Source organism: Gopherus evgoodei, chromosome 5, assembly GCF_007399415.2.
Source record: "Gopherus evgoodei ecotype Sinaloan lineage chromosome 5, rGopEvg1_v1.p, whole genome shotgun sequence".
In the NCBI taxonomy this organism is placed as follows: domain Eukaryota; kingdom Metazoa; phylum Chordata; order Testudines; family Testudinidae; genus Gopherus; species Gopherus evgoodei.
In genome coordinates this window covers 84,064,118-84,080,567 of record NC_044326.1, presented here as the reverse complement: position 1 = coordinate 84,080,567, position 16,450 = coordinate 84,064,118, and the positions used below count along the sequence as shown (strand labels likewise).

Below are 16,450 nucleotides of genomic sequence, written 5' to 3'. Positions count from 1 at the left end.
GCGCCACACAGGCCCTAAGAGAACCCGCCCGGATACAGTCCACATAATAAAGAGAGAGATGCTCATAATCATAGACAACTTGTCTATGGGGGGCACAATCTAAAGGGGAGGACACATAACCCCCACACACATCTCCTCTGCCTAGCAACCCTCCCACAGCCCTGCTCCCAGCCCAGGGCCATTGTGCTCTCCCCACCCCACACTATGTGGGGGGAGGGGGGAGAAAGGCTTTGTCCATCTCTCACTGCACCTCCCTCTCAGCACGCTCAGCCACTCTCCCTAGCAGCCAGGCCGGGTGGGGAGCCGTTTCTCACGTGGTTGAAGCTGGCCGCTGTAGGTCACTGCTTTGTGCAGTGTAGCAACTGCCTGAAAGTGCTTGGGTAGGGTGGCAGTGGCCAGCCGCCCCTACACACACCCTCCTTGAGCCTGCTTCCCCAGGGGCCAAGTGAGCCTTAAATGTGCTGGAGGGAGAGGGGACTTCAGCTCACTTAGCCGCTGTGCCTGGCAGCTGGGCCTGGGTGGGGAGCGGAAGCTGCCACCTCCCCAGCCAGACTCTCTCAGATGCTATGCTGCACAGAGCAGGACCCAGAGCGGCTGGCAGGAGAAGCAGCTTGTTCCCAGCCTCTCCACTTCCCACCCAGGCCCGGCTGCCAGGAACTGGATCTGACCATGCTAGGGGACAGAGCCCTTCTCCCTCGCCTCCAGCAACCAATCCTGGGAGGCACTTGACCCCACATCCTTCACCACTACGACCTGACTCCACCCCGCACGCGTCGCCTCTGCCCACAATGATGAATAGGTTGAGAACCATTGATTTATTCATTTGGTATTAGGGATAAAGCCTGTAGCACCTCTGAAGCACAAACTATAAGATATCAATATTTACAAAGCTGCATGAACAGCCAGTCAATAACATTAACAAATCTAAAGCTAAATGTACAACACAAAAGCTCATGTAGCCCAACGTACTTGTAAACACATTAATATCTGATCATAAGTAACAGTCATTACTTCATTTAATTGCTAAAGTTTTCAGCCTTCTAAAAAAAAATCAGTATGTCAAATACTTGTTTACTATACAAATCAAGAGTATCCTAGAAGATAGGCAAATTCTTGTATCTTAATTGCCCCCCTAGCCCTACTACGAAGTGGCAGCCAGAAAAGTTTATCACGGAATCACCACCAGCATCTTCTAGCTGAGGATCGCAAAGTGATTTACAAATATTAATCACTCAGTTTCACAAGAGCCCTGGAAAAAAGTAAGCGTGTGTGCACATGCACATGTGTGTAACAATGGTTTGCCACTAGCATCAAAATAACTGGGGAAAAGCTGAAATATAGCATGAAAAGTTGACAATAAAAATTTCAAAATTAGATTTGATTTAGCAGAGTTATAAGAGAGGGCTGGGTGGGCAGGAGTAAGAATAAAAAGTGGGAGTGGAGAATTCACTTTACATACGCAACATCACTTAGTATATTTTACCAGAGATTTGAAGGAGAGGTAGGCTGCACACATTGCACATGCTCATCCCCCTGCCTTATTCCCCTGAGCATCCTCTGTGTGTGCAGCTATTTCATGTTTTATAAAGAGTATATATTAGTCCAGTGGCCAAATTCATGCTTTATAAATTGTGCAGCCCAGCATATTCAGTAAAGATTTTGTATACTACATGCTGAAGAATAATCCGCAGCTACCCTTCCTGTAAAATGCACCTTCAACAATGGAATTAAATTTTAGAGCTGGCTCTCTGAAAGCTAATCAATGAACCTGTAAAATGTTTCTGCCTCAACACTTCAAAATCCACCTGAGTGATTTCCAGCCTCTACATTAAAAAACAAAACAAAACAAGCTGGGATTGGAAGGGTGTAGTAGTAAGGAGAACTACAGGATAAACTTTCATCAATATACCTCATATATTATTCAGAAACAGCAGAATCAATTGACAGTCCTCTGGTTTTAGTGACTTGACATTTGGCGTAAATTAAGGATTCTACAGACTACTTCAGAAGAGAGAAATCCATTCATGTGCATCAGGACTTCTCCAACTCCTTTCAACATACTAAGAATCCAACTGTAAGGAGAGTAAAGTGGTTTACTTTGTGCATCGCCAGAAAATGCTTCACAATGTTCTGATGTACATCATCATCTGGTGAATAGATCTAAAGTTTGACCTCATTTCAGCAAGACACTTGCTGAAAAACAGCAAGCAAAATTGCCAAGTGTGAAAATAGTCCAAACTCCTGTCTGACAGCTTAGCCCTGGCCCTGCCCAGACCCCAATGAAACCCTCTCACGCGGGCTGCCAGAAAAGGGAAGTGGAAATTACTGGAATTATAATCTATCTAATATGTTTATAGTGATCCTGCTAACCTTGTTTTGGTGACAGAAAAGAAGAATAGTCCAATAGTTAGGACATTAGCCTATGACTTGGAAAATTTGGGTTGAAGTTTCTGCTCCACCACAATTTCTTATGTGACTTTGGGCAAGCCACTTAACCTCCTAGGCCAGGTTTTTAAAGGTATTTAGGGACCAAAACATGATGATAACCCCACTAGGCACCTTTCAAAAGCACACAATTGCCTAACTCATTGATTTCAATGGGACTCAGGCACCTATCTTCATCTTTAGACACCTAAATACTTTTTAAAATCTGGCCGTCTCTGTTCTCCATCTGTACAATGGGGATACTAGTACTCTCCTACCTCACAGATGTGCTGCGCAGATGCACAAAAGAGAGTGAGATGCATAAAAGATACTGCAATGATGAAGACCATATATGCATCTAAGATAGATACTGACTCAAGAGATAGAAGAGGAATTATTTAACTGAAAAATCACCACCCAGGAAGAGCTGCAGGAACAAGAGGTGCAAGAGACCAAATACAGATATGCAGTCTGCTGTGTAGACATACCCAGGGGGACCCATTTTCATAGTCCACAGCAGGTAAGTGGGCAGTATGGCCAAATGCTTACATGACAGCAACTATACACAAAATCTTTTCTATTAGTTCTAAACATTTTTTCTCCTTTTTGCCCTGATTTTCTCCATGACAATGTTTCATACATAAGCAGGCCTGGGCTTATCAGTATTCAACAATGGCAGATGATTTACACAATGATAAGGCACAGCACTTCAAAATAACTACCCCATTACTTTTTCCAAATTTGAACAGAATGCTTTAAGTCAAAGATGCATAAATATTCTTCACTGAAGACATCTCACTTCTACCCCCCCCCCCCCCACACACACACTAGTTTCTAGGCAGCATTTACCCAGAAAATAAAAACTCTGAAATACTGTGATCTTGAATGTTGATTTTGCTTTGACACTTGTAATACTACTTGTAATACTACTTTGAAAATAAAAAACTTCTGCAGATTTAAGCCATTTTTAAAAGTTTACATATGAACCTCCAAATACCCAGAGAAAAGACCATTTAGAATCTGCTTACAAAATATAATTTAACTCAGTCATTTTAAAAAATTACACTAGTGCAAAATTGTGTCAAAAAGCAGTAAACTTAATCTACAAATATTATAATGGAAACGGTGATAGCACAATGTTACAACATCAGGAAGATTAACACTGCAATACAGATTATTACAAGTCAGCAAACAGATTTAATGTCTTCCCTAGGACTCCAACACAAGCTGATATATCAGCTGATCCTCTTTTAACTAAAAACAAAAACGGGATTAAAAACAGCATTGGGGTGAAATCCTGGCTCCATTAAAGTTAATGACAAAACTGCCAATGACTTAATCAAGCCCAGGATTTCAACCCAGATCACCTCAGGGCAGCTGAAAACAGTAGACATACAACCCACTACGTGGATTTGTTATAGCTAACTTCTATTACAGGAATTAGATCCATGTTATAATGGAACCTGAGGTTTGTCCCTTCAAGACTAATTGCTGGCAACTACCTCATCTACATGCATAATGAACTACAAAATGACTAAGATATCAGAAATTTTCAAAGAGAAAAAACTATTTGTAATTCTTGTTTGGTAAATATATAATAAATGGAGATATTATAAATTAACACTGATGAAGAAGTTAGGAGCTAATGCCAAAGAACTGGGGATACCTGCTGCAAAATTTGTCCCATCTTTTTGTACTGTACTTAGGGCTTGCTCACTGATTTCTCTCAAAAACATGCTGCATTAAGATTATAACTGATTAGACAAATGCCAGAACTTCTACAATCTCCTATAAGATGCAAGAAAAAGACCATAATACAATAATAGCAAAGGGAAAAGTGTATGAATTAATAGGTATATAATATAGACTCATAGACTCTAGGACTGGAAGGGACCTTGAGAGGTCATCGAGTCCAGTCCCCTGCCCTCATGGCAGGACCAAATACTCTCTAGACCATCCCTAATAGACATTTATCTAACCTACTCTTAAATATCTCCAGAGATGGAGATTCCACAACTTCCCTAGGCAATCTATTCCAGTGTTTAACTACCCTGACAGTTAGGAACTTTTTCCTAATGTCCAACCTAAATCTCCCTTGCTGCAGTTTAAGCCCATTGCTTCTTGTTCTATCATTGGAGGCTAAGGTGAACAAGTTTTCTCCCTCCTCCTGATGACACCCTTTTAGATACCTGAAAACTGCTATCATGTCCCCTCTCAGTCTTCTCTTTTCCAAACTAAACAAACCCAATTCCTTCAGCCTTCCTTCATAGGTCATATTCTCAAGACCTTTATTCATTCTTGTTGCTCTTCTCTGTACCCTCTCCAATTTCTCCACATCTTTCTTGAAATGCGGTGCCCAGAACTGGGCACAATACTCCAGTTGAGGCCTAACCAGCACAGAGTAAAGCGGAAGAATGACTTCTCGTGTCTTGTTTACAACACACCGGTTAATGCATCCCAGAATCACGTTTGCTTTTTTTGCAACAGTATCACACTGTTGACTCATATTAAACTTGTGGTCTATTATGACCCCTAGATCTCTTTCTGCCATACTCCTTCCTAGACAGTCTCTTCCCATTCTGTATGTGTGAAACTGATTGTTCCTTCCTAGGTGGAGCACTTTGCATTTATCTTTATTGAACTTCATCCTGTTTACCTCAGACCATTTCTCCAATTTGTCCAGATCATTTTGAATTTTGACCCTGTCCTCCAAAGCAATTGCAATCCCTCCCAGTTTGGTATCGTCCACAAACTTAATAAGCGTACTTTCTATGCCAACATCTAAATCATTGATGAAGATATTGAACAGAACCGGTCCCAAAACAGACCCCTGCGGAACCCCACTTGTTATACCTTTCCAGCAGGATTGGGAGCCATTAACAACTACTCTCCGAGTACGGTTATCCAGCCAGTTATGCACCCACCTTATAGTAGCCCCATCTAAACTGTACTTTCCTAGTTTATCTATAAGAATATCATGCGAGACCGTATCAAATGCCTTACTAAAGTCTAGGTATATCACATCCACTGCTTCTCTCTTATCCACAAGGCTCGTTATCCTATCAAAGAACGCTATCAGATTAGTTTGACACGATTTGTTCTTTACAAATCCATGCTGGCTATTCCCTATCACCTTACCACCTTCCAAGTGTTTGCAGATGATTTCTTTAATTACCTGCGCCATTATCTTCCCTGGCACAGAAGTTAAACTAACTGGTCTGTAGTTTCCTGGTTTGTTTTTATTTCCCTTTTTATAGATGGGCACTATATTTGCCCCCTTCCAGTCTTCTGGAATCTCCCCCGTCTCCCATGATTTCCCAAAGATAATAGCTAGAGGCTCAGATACCTCTTCTATTAACTCCTTGAGTATTCTAGGATGCATTTCATCAGGCCCTGGTGACTTGCAGGCATCTAACTTTTCTAAGTGATTTTTTACTTGCTCTTTTTTTATTTTATCTTCTAAACCTACCCTCTTCCCGTAAGCATTCACTATACTAGACATTCCTTCAGACTTCTCAGTGAAGACCGAAACAAAGAAGTCATTAAGCATCTCTGCCATTTCCAAGTCTCCCGTTACTGTTTCCCCCTCCTCATTGAGCAGTGGGCCTACCCTGTCCTTGGTCTTCCTCTTGCTTCTAATGTATTGATAAAAAGTCTTCTTGTTTCCCTTTATTCCCATAGCTAGTTTGAGTTCATTTTGTGCCTTTGCTTTTCTAATCTTGCCTCTGCATTCCTGTGTTATTTGCCTATATTCATCCTTTGTAATCTGACCTAGTTTCCATTTTTTATATGACGCCTTTTTATTTTGTAGGTCATGCAAGATCTCGTGGTTAAGCCAAGGTGGTCTTTTGCCACATTTTCTATCTTTCCTAACCATCGGAATAACTTAGTTTTGGGCCCTTAATAGTGTCCCTTTGAAAAACTGCCAACTTTCCTCAGTTGTTTTTCCCCTCAGTCTTAATTCCCATGAGACCTTACCTATCAGCTCCCTGAGCTTACCAAAATCCGCCTTCCTGAAATCCATTGTCTCTATTCCGCTGTACTCCCTTCTACCCTTCCTTAGAATTGCAAATTCTATGATTTCATGATCACTTTCACCCAAGCTTCCTTCTACTTTCAAATTCTCAACAAGTTCCTCCCTATTTGTTAAAATCAAGTCTATAACAGCTTACCCCCTAGTAGCTTTTTCAACTTTCTGAAATAAAAAGTTGTCTGCAATGCAATCCAGGAACTTATTAGATAGTCTGTGCCCCGCGGTGTTATTTTCCCAACATATATCTGGATAGTTGAAGTCTCCCATCACCACCAAATCTTGGGCTTTGGATGATTTTGTTAGTTGTTTGAAAAAAGCCTCATCCACCTCTTCCACTTGATTAGATGGCCTGTAGTGGACTCCCAGCACGACATCACCCATGTTTTTTACCCCTTTTAGCCTAACCCAGAGACTCTCCACACTTCCGTCTCCTATATCCATCTCCACCTCAGGCCAAGTGTGTACATTTTTAATATATAAGGCAACACCTCCTCCCTTTTTCCCCTGTCTATCCTTCCTGAGCAAACTATACCCATCCACACCAACATTCCAGTCGTGTGTATTATCCCACCAAGTTTCAGTAATGCCAATAATGTCATAGTTGTATTTATTTATTAGCACTTCCAGTTCTTCCTGCTTATTACCCATACTTCTTGCATTTGTATATAGGCATCTAAGATACTGGTTTGATCTTGCCTCCCAGCTTTGCCCTGATCCTCCTTCCTCACTGCCATTATAGCCCGTGCTCCCTCCTGTTTCCAACTCATCTCCCAGGTCTTGTTCCCCACTTACCTGTGGGCTTTGCTCACCTGTCCCCGTCGAACCTAGTTTAAAGCCCTCCTTACTAGGTTAGCCAGTCTGTGCGCATATAAGGCCTTTCCCCTCTTCGAAAGGTGAACGCCATCTGTTCCGAGCAGTCCTTCTTCGAATAGCATCCCGTGGTTGAGGAAGCCAAAGCCTTCCTGGCGACACCATCTTCGCAGCCAGGCATTCACCTCCACAATGCATTTGTCTCTGCCCGGACCCCTACCTTCAACAGGAAGAATCGAAGAGAATACCACCTGCGCTCCAAACTCCTTAACCCGTACTCCCAGAGCCCTGTAGTCACTCTTGATCTGCTCAGTGTCATACCTCGCAGTATCATTTGTGCCCACATGGATGAGTAGCATGGGGTAGTAGTCAGAAGGCCGGATAATCCTCGACAATGCCTCTGTAACATCTCGGATACGGGCCCCTGGCAGGCAGCATACCTCCCGGGATGAACGGTCAGGGCGACAGATGGGTGTCTCCGTCCCCCTCAGCAGAGAGTCTCCAACCACCACTACCCTACGTTTCTTATCAGTGGTGGCAGCAGACCTCCCAGCCTTAGGGGTACAAGGCTTCACCTCCTTAACGGTTGGGGGTGATTCCTTCTCTCCTGTATCAAGAAGAGCATAACGGTTATCTTTTACCACAGCAGGAGGGTTCGCAGCAGCGGTGGAGCACTGCCTGCTGCTAGAAGTAACCAGCTGGCTGTGTCCACCCTGAGCCTCCTCCTCCACTGGTGTGTCAGACACACCCTGAGGCATCTCCTCCTCCACTGGTAAGTCGGTAGTCCTGTGAACTGGGACAGCTACGTCAGCTGTCTCCACATGGATACTGTCCAGGAATTGCTCATGGATATGGATGTTCCTCAGCCTACCCACCTTCTCCTGTAGCTCTCCCACCTGCTGCTTGAGAGATTCCACCAGTAGGCACCTTTCACATTGGATGCCACCCCCAGCCTGGATATCAGTTAGTGGAAATTGCAAATTACAGTCTTTGCAAGCCCACACCAGAATCTGGGTAAAAACATCCATGCTTTGGTGTTCTGTCTGGCTACAGGCGCAGGTGGAGGAGACAGAAGCAGTGCTGGCACAGGTGTTGCGGGTCCTCCTCACCATTGTAAGCCTCCCTCTGTCAAACGCTCTCAAATTCCCATCTGCAGCTCCCTGTCCACTCTGCTCTGCCCACAGATGCTGTATGTGCTCCTCCTTCACCTGGAGAACTCCCTTGCAAAACTCCCTGTTAGCAGCTCCTGTTCGCTAATTGTATGCCAATTGTGAACTTTTATGTTCCTTAAATGAAAATGAGTAGAATCACTGGCACACATCAGTGTGAAGGTACACTAGAGTCAATTAAAAAACCTACAGTTTGGCTTGTTTGTTTTGTTTACTTTATTTATAATGTATAAATAGCACTTGAATTTTTTTTTAAACAAGAAAAAATCAAAGTGAAAATGAACATAAAATCTCAACTCTAATCCAGAATAATATATCAAGACAGACACAGAATTGGCTCCTGCCCCAAAGCAGATATGGGGATATTTCAGAATGCTGCTTCTCATGAACCAAGCTCTGAACTGATGGCTCGCTGTTGCTGAATAGACTTCACTACTCAGTCTTTATAAAAGGGATGACTCATGCCAACGAGGCTACCTGGGATTTAAGTAATTTGATAGAAGATTTTCACAGTTGGTCAAATTAAGGGCAGTTCAATGCATAGTTTATATGATCCAAGTATTTTAAAAAAGCCTAATCAACTAGATGAGCACATTTCATTGAGTAACCATATTTTCATCCTTGTATGTTCCATCCGCTTCACTCCCTTTTTGTCTATGTACCCCATTTGTGTCATGACAAATCAAGATTTTACACTTTTCCAGGAAGCAGCTGGCTTTACTTGCTTTGTGAGCTGTTCATAGTGCTTCTGGGATGCTCAGCTAATAACAGCAACAACAAAACAAGTAATTACGCACCTGATGTCTAATGTATTGTTCCCAAAGCGTTAATGCCTCCCTACAATGGAGTTAGAAAATGAATTCATCCTTGCTTGCTCACACGTTACATTGCTGTTATATTATCATTTACTACTTACACTAACAACAGTCAGTTGCTGAAAGGCCCAACATATCACTAAAAGCACCAGTACCTTTATTGAAAGTTTTGCATCTATAGTTTCTGAACATCTGAACAGAATATTACTAGAGTTTGCTTCTCATGGTGTACACGTAAGTTTCACATTCCACACACAGCCATCAGCTTAGTTTCACATGCTGATATTTAATATGAAATCCCAATAGAAATGTTTTAGCCTGACCTCTACAATCCTTTTCCACTACTTCAAGTTAACTACTTTCTACCAATCTATATATCTACCTTCATTATTAAACTTATTCGATTCTAGGGTTCAGAACATCATGTAAGGCAGAGTGAAGGACTACATTAAATAAAATTATGTAATTGCTTGCTTGAAATGCATCAGCATCCTCTTAGTTCCTTTTACTTTAGTTAAGGTAATTATTTCAAAGTATTAGCACAGGAAAGTTTTATGTTTGATATGGAAAAAAGTGGGTTTGGAGAATGGATATGAAGTAGAAGCTGTGTAACATACAGGATCAGAAAGAATATTCCAGGTATATAAGGCAGCACTGGAGAAAGGCAGAAGAATATAAGATATATAAGGTATATAAGGCAGCACTGGAGAAAGGCAGAAGAACCATAAAGAAGGAAGAGATACAAGTGATTGGAGAGGAGGAATTGAAAATAGGGAACAACAAATACTGAAAACAATTCAATAAAAGATGTGTTATGTCAGGAAAGAAAAAGTAAGCATATCAAAACCATTGTAAGTACAATAAAAGTTCATCAAATTGAACGCTGAATCACTGTTACAATTAAGTGCAGTGAACAGTAGGAACCTATTTTATTCTTTTAAAATGGAGAAGCAGGCTCAGGGTAGAGTTGGCAAGAGAGCTCAGTATTCTTCATTTTAGCTACAAGGTTTAGCCCATAAGCTAACAAGAAAAGAGGGAAATGTCTCATCTAGTTGACCAACCCTCCCCTGTCACACAAGAAAGTTAGACCATTTCTTTAACTCAAATTCATCCAAGTCCTTGAGAATATCTTGAGAACAGGCAGAGGATTGTTCAAATTTGCATGGGTTTTTAAGTAAACATTGAAGCCAGCTTATTCTCCTTTCCCAAAGAGGAGAAAGCTGGCCTCAAAAAAAGCTCAAACCAAGAGCAGAGAGATAACAGGAACAACCAAGCCAACCCTGTAAATCTTCCTTACCTCACTGTAGGAAACAAAGCTTTCTTCCATGAGGAACTAAAAAAACCTCTTGTCTAACTACACACTCTGTGGTATATAGATGGCATATGACTAAATTGTACTGACCTTTAGATTTAAACCTGTATCTCCCCAGTGAGAATAATAACCTGCAGGCCTCTGAGAGAAATCAGAAGCTTGTGGAAGTATGAGGTGATTATAAGCAGCGCTAGTAACTGCCTATTAAGGTTGCTTGACACTTCTCATTATAAGATTCAGGTTTTAGTTGCTTATAATTTTGCCAAACTTTAACTGTTTGAGCTGAAGTTTTCCATGGGAGATGTCTGCCCCTGGCTAATTATTTATGTATTTGTTTTAGCCAAAATGGCTCAGCAATTTCTGAGAACGATGTTAGGGAAAAATACATTTCCTCATATTTCAAATCTTTTCTTTGAAATGTTCTAGTGCCCCCATGCTTTGGACTTGTGTCAAAAATGTGCCTTTTGTAGTCCCTGTGAAATTCCACCCAAATTTGGATGAGTTATAAGCATTTGAAAAATCTCAATTTGAACATGCTTAGTAGAGACTGGTTGCTAGAGCTTAAAAGCTAAAATCTTCAGAGTCCATCCTCACTAAGCATGCTGAAGCCCCGCAGTTCCTAATGCTGACCAGCCTGCACTTGCACCATCCCCACATAGTAATTGTGCATGCTCCAGCTTGGAGCTATGGGAGCTCAGAAGGACTTTCCCTGAGAAGACTGATCCCAGCTGCTCCAGGCTGGGTGGGGCTAGGCACCAAAACGGTAAGCAGGAAACCTGTCTCTCATGCTCTTAATTACTTATGCTGCATGGCTGCCAGCAGAAGAGAAGAGCAAGCTGCTTGATTCAAATATACAGGGACAAAAGCCAGAATGGGGGGAAGGAAAGAAGTAGATTGGAATAATGAATCTGGGAGCCACTACGGTGGGTGAGTGACCACGGGATCACACAAAGAACTGTTAATATTGGCGGGCTGGGTCTTATGATTTGGATGTTAAAATCGATGGTTATAAACCTTGCTTCGCAAGGCTAGAATGGGGGCAAAAAAGGGAAGGAAGGTGGCACTTCACATCAAAAACACAATTACCTGTTAGTCATCAAAGATTAAAAATAACAAGAATGAAAATAGTTTGAATGCTTATGGATTAAAGATGGAGTATTGGTGGATATCTGTTGCAGACAACTTAATCAGACTAGAACAGTGGTTTTCAACCTGGGGTCCGCAGACTATGTCGAAGATTTCCAAAGGGATCCGCACCTCCATTTGAAAAATTTTAGGGGTCCAGAAATGAAAAAAGATTGAAAACCACTGGACTAAAGAACAGGACAAAATGCTCATTAAATATCTATCCATAATATGTAGGAGGAAAAACGTATCAAAGCGGACTATAATCTAAGGGAGATTGTGCTGGACATCTTATGCAGCCAGTAACAAAACTTTCTTAAGAGTTTCTAAACAGAATAATTTTTAACATAAAATCCTGCACCCAACATAGCCATAATTCAATATTCATCCTTATTCTGACACACAAGAAAGAGCAATGACTGTTGCCTAGCTATCAGTGATCATACACTCATAGAAACGTGGGAGTGAAAGAGACCTCAACAGGTCATCTAGCCCAATCTCCTGCATTATGGCAGGACTAAGCATTATCTAGACCACCCTGACAGGTGTTTTTCTAATCTGTTCATAGAAATCCCCAATGACAGAGATTCCACAACCTCCTTAGATAATTTGTTCCAGTGCTTAACTACCCTTACAATTAGGAAGATTTTCCTAATGTCTAACCTCTCTCTCTCTTACTGCAATTTAAGCCCATTACCTCTTGTCCTGTCCTCAATGGATAAGGAGAACAACTGATCCCCCTCCTCTTTCTAGACCTTTACTCATTTTTGTTGCTGTCCTCTGGCTTCTCTCCAATTTGTCCACATCCTTCCCGAACTGTGGTGCCAGAACTGCACACAGCATTCCAGCTGAGGTCTTATAAGTGGAAGAATTTCTCTTGTATCTTGCTTACAACACTCCTGCTAATACAGCCAGAATGATGTATTCACTTTTTTTTTTTTGCAATAGTATTAATTTGTTGACTCACACTTAGTTTGTGATTCATTTTAACCCTCAGATCCTTTTCTGCCATACACCATCTAAGGCGGTCACTACTTATTTTGTATTTCTGCAATTCACTAGTCCTTCCTAAGTGTAGTACTTTGCATTTGTCCTAACTGAATTTCATCCTATTTATTTCAGACAATTTCTCCAGTTTATCAAGATCATTCTGAATTCGAATCCTGTCCAAAATGCTTGTAACCCTTCCCAGCTTGGTATCAACTGCAAAGTTTATAAGTGTTCTCTCTCCAATATTATCCAAATCATTTATAAAAGATCCTGAATGGAATCAGACCCAGGACAGATCCCTGGAGGAAACCACTCAATATGCTCTTCCAGCCTGATTGTAAACCATTGATAACTCTCTGAATTCAGTTTCTCTACGAGTTGTGCACCCACATTACAGTAGGTTAGTCTAGGCTGTATTTCCTTAGTCTGCTTATGAGAAGGTCATGTAAGACAGTAACAAAAGCCTTACGATCATAGAATATTAGGGTTGGAAGAGACCTCAGGAGGTCATCTAGTCCAATCCCCTGTTCAAAGCAGGATCAACACCAACTCAATCATCCCAGCTAGTGCTTTGTCAAGCCGGGCCTTAAAAACCTTTAAGGCTGGAGATTCCACCACGTCCCTAGGTAACCTATTCCAGTGCTTCACCACCCTCCTAGTGAAATAGTTTTTCCTAATATCCAACCTAGACCTCCCCAACTGCAACTTGAAACCACTGCCCATTCTTGTTCTGTCATCTGCCATCACTGAGAACAGCCTAGCTCCATCCTCTTTGGAACCCCCTTTCAGATAGTTGAAGACTACTATCAAATCCCTTCTCACTCGTCTCCAGACTAAATAATCCCAGTTCCCTGAGCCTCTCCTCGTAAGTCACATGCCCCAGTCCCGTGATCATTTTTGCTGCCCTTCTCTGGACTCTCTCCAATTTGTCCACATCCCTTCTGTAGTATGGAGACCAAAACTAGATGCAATACCCAGGTGTGGCCTCACCAGTGCCAAATACAGGGAAATAATCACTTCCCTCAATCTGCTGGCAATGCTCCTACTAATACAGCTCAATATGCCATTGGCCTTCTTGGCAACAAGGGCACACTGCTGACTCATATACAGCTTCTCATCCACTATAATCCTCAGGTCCTTTTCTGCAGAACTTCTGCTTAGCCAGTCGGTCCCCAGACTATAGCGATGCATGGAAATCTTCCTTCCTAAGTACAGGACTCTGCACTTGTCCCTGTTGAACCTCATTAGATTTCTTTTGGTCCAATCCTCCAATTTTTCTAGGCCACTCTGGACCCTATCCCTACCCTCCAGTGTATCTACCTCTCCCCTCAGTTTAGTGACATCAGCGAACCTGCTCAGGGTGCAATTAATCCCATCATCCAGATCATTAATAAAGATGTTGAACAAAACCGGACCCAGGATCGACCCCTGGGGCACTCCACTTGATACCAGCTGCCAACTAGACATGGAGTCATTGATCACTACCCACTGAGCCCAACAATCTAGCCAGCTTTCTATCCACCTTACAGACCATTCATCCAATCCAAACTTTTTTAACTTGCTGGCAAGAATACTGGGGGAGACTGTACCAAAAGCTTTGCTAAAGCCAAGATATATCTCATCCACCGCTTTTCCCATACCCACAGAGTCAGTTATCTCATCACAGAAGGAAATCAGGTTGGTCAGGTATGACTTGCCCTTAGTGAATCCATGTTGACTGTTCCTGATCACCTTCCTCTCCTCCAAGTACTTCAAAATGGATTACTTGAGGACCTGCTCCATGATTTTGCCAGGGACTGAAGTGAGGCTGACCGGTCTGTAGTTCCCCAGGTTCTCTTTCTTCCCTTATTTAAAGATGGGCACTATATTTGCCTTTTTCCAATTTTCTGGGACCTCCCCCAATTGTCACAAATTTTCAGAGATAATGGCCAATGGCTCTGCAAACACATCAGCCAACTCCCTCAGCACCCTCGGATGCATTAGATCTGGACCCATGGACTTGTGCATGTCCAGCTTTTCTAAATAGTCCTTAACCTGCTCTTTCACCACTGACGGCTGCTCACCTCCTCCCCATACTGTATTGCTCAGTGCAGAAGTCTGGGAGCTGACCTTGTCTGTGAAGACCGAGGCAAAAAAAAGCATTGAGTACTTCAGATTTTTCCACATCATCATGTCACTATGTTGCCTCACCCATTCAGTAAGGGTCCCACCCTTTTCCTGACCTCCTTCTTGTTGCTAACATACCTGTACAAACCCTTCTTGTTCCCTTTCACATCCCTTGCTAGCTGCATCTCCAACTGCACCCCTGCACGCTCTAGCAATATTTTTATACTCCTCCCTAGTCCTCTGTCCAAATTTCCACTTCTTCTAAGATTCCTTTTTGAGTTTAAGCTCACCGAAGAGTTCACTGTTAAGCCAAGTTGGTCACCTGCCATATTTGCTATTCTTTCTGTAATTCGAGTCGGTTCGTTCCTGCGCCCTCAATAAGGCTTCTTTGAAATATAGCCAGCTCTCCTGGGCTCCTTGCCTCCTCATATTAGCTTCCCAGGGGATCCTGCCCATCAGTTCCCTAATGGAATCAAAGTCTGCTTTTCTGAAGTCCAGGGTCCGTATTTTGCTACTCTCCTTTCTTCCTTTTGTCAGGATCCTGAACTTAACCATCTCCTGTCACTGCTGCCTAGGTTGCCACCCAATTCTACTTCCCCTACCAATTCTTCCCTGTTCGTAAGCAGCAGGTCAAGAGGAGCATGGCCCCTAGTCAGTTCCTCCAGCACTTGTCCCCAACTCTTTCCAAAAACTTCCTGGATTGTCTGTGCACTGCTCTATTGCTCTCCAAGCAGATGTCAGGGTGATTGAAGTCCCTCATTAGAACCAGGGCTGTGATCTGGAAACTTCAGTTAGTTGTCCGAAGAAAGCCTGGTCTACTTCATCCTTCTGATCCGGTGGTCTATAGCACACACACCCACTACGACATCACCCTTGTTGCTCTCACTTCTAAACTTAACCCAAATACTCCTAACAGGCTTTTCTCCAGTTTCAAACTGGAGCACTGAGCAAACATAGCGCTCTCTTCCATACAATGCAACTCCTCCACCTTTCCTCCCATATCTGTCCTTCCTGAACAGTTTATACCCATCCTTACTTACATCTATTGCTTCCCCAGATCCACAAGGCTTGTTACCCTGTCAAAGAAAGATATTAGATTGGTATGACACGATATGTTCTGGACAAATCTATGTTGACTGTTACTTATCACCTTATCTTTTAGTGCTTACTAATCAATTATTTGATTATTCGCTCCATTATCTTCCAGGTACTGAAGTTGAGCTGACTGGTCTTTAACTGTCCTTATTCCGTTTTTTATCAATAGGTACTATACTTACCCTTGTCCAGTCCTCTCGGATCTCTCCTCTCTCTCCATGAGTTCTCAAAGATAATTGCTAATGACTCAAACATCTCTTCAGCCTGTTCCTTAAGTATTCTAGGATATTCCATCCGGCCCTGCTGGTGAAGACATCTAACTTGTCTAAATAATTCTTAACTTGTCTTTCCCTATTTTAGCCTCAGATTCTACCCAGGGGTGAAAGTAACTGAAAGAACTTACCGATACGCTGGAGTCCTTAGTGGGAGCGTGACCTCAACCAGAAGAGGTGTTTAAAGGCCCTAGGGCTCCGGCTGTGGCTGGGAGCCCCAGGGCCTTTAAATCACCTTGGAACTACCACTGGGAGCCTCGGGGCTCAGGAGCGAAATAAAGGGCACAGAGCTCCGGCCA

At 42.5% G+C, this 16,450-nt stretch overlaps 1 protein-coding gene across 5 annotated transcripts in view; it reads right to left on the bottom strand.

Annotated features, from left to right (window-relative positions):
* FBXW7 (F-box and WD repeat domain containing 7) overlaps positions 1-16,450 on the bottom strand; it is a 274,003-nt gene that overhangs the window by 173,330 nt on the left and 84,223 nt on the right. The window contains exon 1 of one of the 5 annotated variants that reach the window (XM_030563526.1): positions 7,267-7,286. The exons of the other annotated variants lie outside the window; for them this stretch is intronic. The gene's annotated coding sequence lies outside the window, so the exon portion shown is untranslated. Of the gene's footprint in view, positions 1-7,266; positions 7,287-16,450 lie in introns of those variants that run through there. 5 annotated transcript variants of the gene reach the window in all.